The sequence below is a fragment of the Cnephaeus nilssonii genome (genome assembly GCF_951640355.1).
Source record: "Cnephaeus nilssonii genome assembly, chromosome: 6".
NCBI lineage: Eukaryota > Metazoa > Chordata > Mammalia > Chiroptera > Vespertilionidae > Cnephaeus > Cnephaeus nilssonii.
The window spans coordinates 23,838,472-23,844,471 of NC_137077.1; the positions used below are offsets into that span (position 1 = coordinate 23,838,472).

The following is a 6,000-nucleotide window of genomic DNA, read 5'->3' on the forward strand; positions in this document are numbered from 1 at the left end:
TGAAGAGAACCTGTCATGTTAGCTTTCATCACACACATCATGGACCCCCAGCATTTATATCTACAATCCTTTTCTAAATGGAGTATTTAGTTTAGAAGAAAATCAAGGGAATGCTAAAGAATTTCCTACCTCCTTTGAAAGTTTTCTTTTTCATAGCCTTACCCAAGTGCATCAGAATATACTGGAGATGAAAATTGGTTACGTGCATATAGAAAACTTTTTTGAAAGATTTGGTTCTATAGATACACACAATATAAATTCTTTTTTGAATCCCTTACCTCAATTTCACCTATATAATTTTTTTATGTTTAAAAGTCCAGAAAGAGTGAAGGGGAGAGAACATATTTCTTTAAGAATGCTCGAGAAACACTTCATAAATGTGTCCAAAAGCAAGAAATAGTTAAGAAATTTTTAATTGACACTGTAAAGGGCATCTTCTAAACAACAAAACCCAGCAGTCAGATCCTGCAGTAAGAACCCAGACTTCCCCATTTCAGAACTGACACTTTGCTTCAGGTTACTACTATTTGTAGAGAGTAAAAATCCCAAGTTTAAGACAGTATTTCCAATGAGACCATTAACTTCCCTACAAATCTTTAAGGAGATATAATTAAGCACATGAAACACAACACAGTCCAAATTTACTTTTCAATTCCTATGCCATGTGGACAAGACCCAGAGATAACTCACCCTTTAACTTATTTTTCCCATCTGGTAATAAAGTTGAATAGCTTACTTATGCTCTCTGTACATCTTTTTGTTTCCTGTGCTGTCATACAAGGTACCATCAAAACAAACTCTCCTTGGAATTTGGCTTCACATTATAACACTACTAGAGGCCCGGTGCACGACATTTGTGCACTTGGGACAGAGGGGGATGTCCCTCAGCCCGGCCTGCGCCCTCTCACAGTCTGGGACCCCTCAGGGGATGTCCAACTGCTGGCTTAGGCCTGCTCCCCGCGGGGTCCTTAGCGCTGCCATGGAGGTGGGAGAGGCTCCCGCCACACCACTGCACTCGCCAGGCATAAGCCTGGCTTCTGGCTGAGCGGCGCTCCCATTGTGGGAGCACACTGACCACCAGGGGGCAGCTCCTGCATTGAGCATCTGCCCAAGGTGGTCCATGCGCGTCATAGGGACCAGTCATTCCACAGTTTGGTCGATTTGCATATTAGGGTTTTATTATATAGGATTGTGACACTGATCCTTAATGGAGAATCTAACCTAAATATACAGCCCAGTACATCACAATCCTAAGTAAATTATAAACAATGATATTAACCTCATGCAAAAACTTGAGACTTTTAGCAAATGGCAGCAAAAAAAAAATGTACATAAATTGTTTATAAGGAATTAAAAACTCAGAGCTTATGTGCTTCAATCTAAAAAAAAATTATGTAGGTTTCATTTTTAAAAACTGGTTAAAGATGAAGTTAACGTGTAGACTTTTATTCAAATTGGTTTGGATGGCAATAAATATTAAGTTATATCGTTAACATTATTTATCAGGATATGATGGGCAAATAGATTATTCACAGAGTAAGTGGGACTGCAACTAGCCCTCTATAATTTCCTGACCCTGATTATCTTCACAAAACATCACCACTTGACATTAGATTTTCCATGTAATGCTTACTTGTTTGCTGTCCTCCCATCTTCTCCCACTAGAAAGTAAGTTCCATAAGGGCAAAAAAAATTGTCCTTTTTCCACTCTCTGCCCAGTTCCTAGAACAGTGGCTGGCACATAATAGATAAATCTGCTCAATGAAGAAATGAATGAATGGCCTCCTTCTTTGACCTCCCCACTTCCTTTCCTCCATACACATGTTAACGATCCTTTAAAACTGGGGTCAAATTCTATTCTCTCTATGAAGATTACCTCCCCTAATCCTCCCATCTCCTCCTTTATACCAAGAATTTGGCACTTCCCTGCTGTCTGATCATTGTTTTATCTTTGCATATTTATATACCTCCATTAAAATTCTTAGAATCCTCTCCTTATTAAAGGTATGGACCCATTCCTCCAACTTTTGGTGTCCACCTCAGTACATGTAAATAGTAAACCACTTATAAGTGTTTGCTTGATTGATTTATATCTGTAGTTAATTTAGAAATACTAGTAAATTAATAGTTTCAACTTTTTATAACCTATCCCTCCCTTAACGCAATTAAAACTGCAATGGGTCCCCCTGTATTTTAAATTTGTCTTTGGCAATTTCAAGTTTTACATGCTCATATAATTATAACTTATGCTCATAATTTATTTTTTCCATCCTTCCTCCCCCCCCCAAATTAAAATGTTTATGAAACAAAAAATCTTGTGACTTTTTGGTGATATCTAACCCCAATCAAGAAAGAGATGAAGTCTCATTACTCTCTTCTTGTTGCTGAGGTATAGAAGGGTATTTTTCCCTTTATGCCTTTTTCATTTTGTGCCAAGGTATATTCTATTTCCTTCTTTACTGACCATACCCCTTTTATATATATTTTTTTACCTGTCTTTGGTAATCTCCTTAGATACTTCTTTTTGAGCCACTCCTGCTCCCTCCAATCATTTATTTGATTAAATTTCAAAGTCCCTCCTAGTCTGCATGATAATGGCCTCTTCTTAAAGCCTGAGCCTGCTTCTTTAAATTCGGCAACCTTTTATGAACCTCATCCCTTCACATGGCCAACCTTTGATTACCAGGGCTAATGAAATGTACAAAAATATCAGATTACCTACAACACACACACACACACACACACACACACACACACACACACGCACACAAAATCAAGAAAAAAAATGACATCTGGCTTTGGAATATGTCATATGTGCCTTTGGGCAAGATTTAATTTATTAATTATGTTTTTACTTAAGCCAACATTATTAACATTTTCTTTTATGATGGTGGATATCTGCTTTGGTTTTAAATCTTGATGTAGTTAATTAAAAAAAAAAACCATCAAGTATCAACTGTGATTTTTTTCCTATGAAGCCCTTTCAACTCGTTTTTTCAATCTGTTAAAATCTGTCATAAAATCTGTTTTCTGTTTTCCCTGATTTATCTTCTCCCCTTTCTTGGGATTCTGATCCAAATCAGCTTTCCTATGTTAATTTACTTCTTCAATTTAAAGTGCTATTTGCTTGCGAATGAATGCAAAGCATTTTAAAAATATTAAATGTCCAGGGAAATTTTTAGTCCAAATAACATATGATAGAAAACAACACTTTTTTTAGATATTCCAGGAAAAGTTGGGTTTCTAAGATAAATTTCACTGGTAATTCCAGCAAATTATATTTAGTAGGATGTTATAATTGGTTGAAAAATGAATATTAGACAGCTATGTAAGTCAACTTCATCAATACTTAATCCCATAGACCAAAACTATGGAATTAAATTCCCAATATAGACATTTGTAGAAAATAACATCAAAACAAACTCACACATCAACCCTGGCCCTCTGTCCCCAGCCTAAACTCTGCACCCACCTCAGACCTCATCTCTGCTTCACTTCTACACATAAGTTTTAAATGTGTAAGAAACAGAACTGAGTTGACAGGATCTTCTCTTTTTGGCCCCTTTTCAGTTACTGACATTAAGCTTTTGGCCAGAGACCCCTCATTCTCAAGTTTACATGACTGTTTTTACTTTACAGGTACTCATCTAAATGTAGGTTTTATAGTGATAGTGCTTGAACTGACTTTTTCCATACACTAGCCACCATATTACCAGCAGAATTAAGAGTAAATTCATTTTTAATTTTCTCCCATGTGGAACTTGGATAAGTACAGATTATTTTACCTAAAAACCAACTTTTGGGCTGGTGGAATTTAGCCCAAATTCTTACATAAGATGTTAAATATTACCATCACCCCAAATTTTTTAAATAGGAATCTCCCACAGTCCTCAAACGCAGTAAATTCTATAACTTTTTAAAAAATTCTTTTCACAGTGCCTAGTCACATGTTGACTAAAATACCTACATAGACCCGTAAGTTCTCAGTTTTTCAACTTCCTTCTCCAGGTTGCTGCCTTCACCAAACACAGAACTCCACAAAAGTCTCAAAATTACGGTCTCCCAAGCTGGGTGTCCACCAAATACACATGATTCTCAAGGGAAAGTAAATTAAAAGGTAACTCAACTGGTAAGAATTCTTTTCTTCTTTTAAAAATTGACCTGAACTTTTAAAAATCTCTTTTCTTGATGGAGTTCAAAATAGTATCAATCCTTTGAAGAAACAGTTGTCACCTATGGGCACTTCCAATCAGCCCCATAAAGAGGCATTTTTCTGACAGCCCAAGTACCCCAAACAGTAGTCATCAGGTCTTCCGTGGGTGGTAAATTTCACACACACACACACACAGAGAGAGAGAGAGAGAGAGAGAGAGAGAGAGAGAGAGAGAGAGAGAGAGAGAGAGAGAGAGAAACAAACATACCTGGTCATTTTCTAAACAGGTTTGATAGGTTTGGTTCACTTGAAAGAGCAGAGTGTTTACTTACAGTCTTTTAAAGCAGAAGTGGCAGCCAGAACACTGGGTAAATAAAAACTTGAGTTTTTAAAACCCTGCATCTCAACTCACTTCCCCTCGGTTCAAGGGGGCCGGCACGCAGCACAGCCCACGGCGGATGAGATTATGCAACAGGTTTCCCCTCCACTCGATTCATCGCCGGCTGGTCTGGTCGAGGTGTGCTTTCTCCCAACAATGTGACACCCGTGACTTCGGGGCCTTTGCAGCTAACGTTTCCTCATCTGTTTGAGCATTCTGCACTCCCCATTCACTTTTAAGATCTGCCCATGTTTTGTCAAGTTAACTACGTGTGTGTGTGTGTGTGTGTGTGTGTGTGTGTGTGTGTGTGTGTGTGTGTTAGAAAATAAACCCCAGTGTTGCCTAAATATTTTCCTCCCTGGTGTTTTATTACATGAAACCACACATGATAAACTGATCTCCGGTTGTCTCCCCGGGTTTTTGTGTGTGTTTTTTTTCCTTTTCTCGTGTTTTAGCACTAGTGTGAATAAAGAAGTCACTGGCCCACCGGGTCCCCCAACGTCATGGCTCGGGCCCTCGTAGAAAAAACTGGGTTGTTGGTGGCTCGGTTCGGCTGAAGAAAGCAACGCCGTCACCACCCAGGTGGCCTCGCTGCTCACCCCGAAGGCGAACCGGGGATAATGGGCACAGGCCGGCCGGGGCCCCCCTGGGCAGGCGCGTTGTGCAACAGGCGCGCCTGGAAGTGAGCAGCTTCGCCCGCGAAAAGTCCCGCGTCCCGCGCGGGCGGCTCCTCGCGGCCGGACCCGGCGGCCCGGCCCGCACCGCACCGAGCGAGACCCCGCGCCGGCCGGCCGCCCGCCCGCCCCCTTCCCGCTCGGGCCGGCCCCCAGCCGGGCCTACACCCCCCCCCACCCCCCACCCCCCGCTTCCAACGCTCGGGTGGCTCGGGCCGCGGTCGCCCCCACCCTGCCTTCCGAAAAGGTGGCGCGAACGCCGGGCAGGCAGAGCCGGCGGGGCGAGCGGCGGAGGTCCACGCTGGCCCGCGCGGCGGGCGCCCCGAGCCCGCACCCTCCCCGCCCGCACAGCCCGCGCGGCCGGCCCGAGGCCACTTACTTTTGGGGCCGCCGACCTCCCGACTCCCTCCGGGGGGGGGAAACGAAAGTTGTCACGGCGTCTCCCCTCGGGCCCCCCTCGCCTCCCGGACCTGCGAGGCGCCGCCGCGGAGCCCGGCGGGCGGCAGCGCTCCCGCTCGCGTCCGTCCGTCCGTCCCGTCGCGCGGTCCTCGTCTTCTGTTCACTATATTATCTTCTCCTTCTCGGAGGGGTGGGCGGGGGCGGCAGGCTCAGGCCGAAAAGAGACGTTTGCAAGTTTTCTTCACCCCCCCCCCCCCCAAGTCAGCCTTGAAAAAACAAGGTTGAAAGGGGTGAAGAAGTTGGGGAGGTGAAGGTGGGGGCCGCGTGGGGGACGTGGAGGCAGGGGGGAGGGAGAGGTGATGATAATCGTTTAAAAACTGTCTAAAAGCCCCCCC

The 6,000-nt window shown here is 43.5% G+C and overlaps 1 protein-coding gene across 3 annotated transcripts in view; it reads right to left on the bottom strand.

Moving 5' to 3' along the window:
- DUSP16 (dual specificity phosphatase 16) overlaps positions 1 to 6,000 on the bottom strand; it is a 96,372-nt gene that overhangs the window by 76,205 nt on the left and 14,167 nt on the right. For 2 of the 3 annotated variants that reach the window (XM_079774782.1, XM_079774784.1), the window contains exon 1: positions 5,586 to 5,994. The exons of the other annotated variant lie outside the window; for it this stretch is intronic. The gene's annotated coding sequence lies outside the window, so the exon portion shown is untranslated. Of the gene's footprint in view, positions 1 to 5,585; positions 5,995 to 6,000 lie in introns of those variants that run through there. 3 annotated transcript variants of the gene reach the window in all.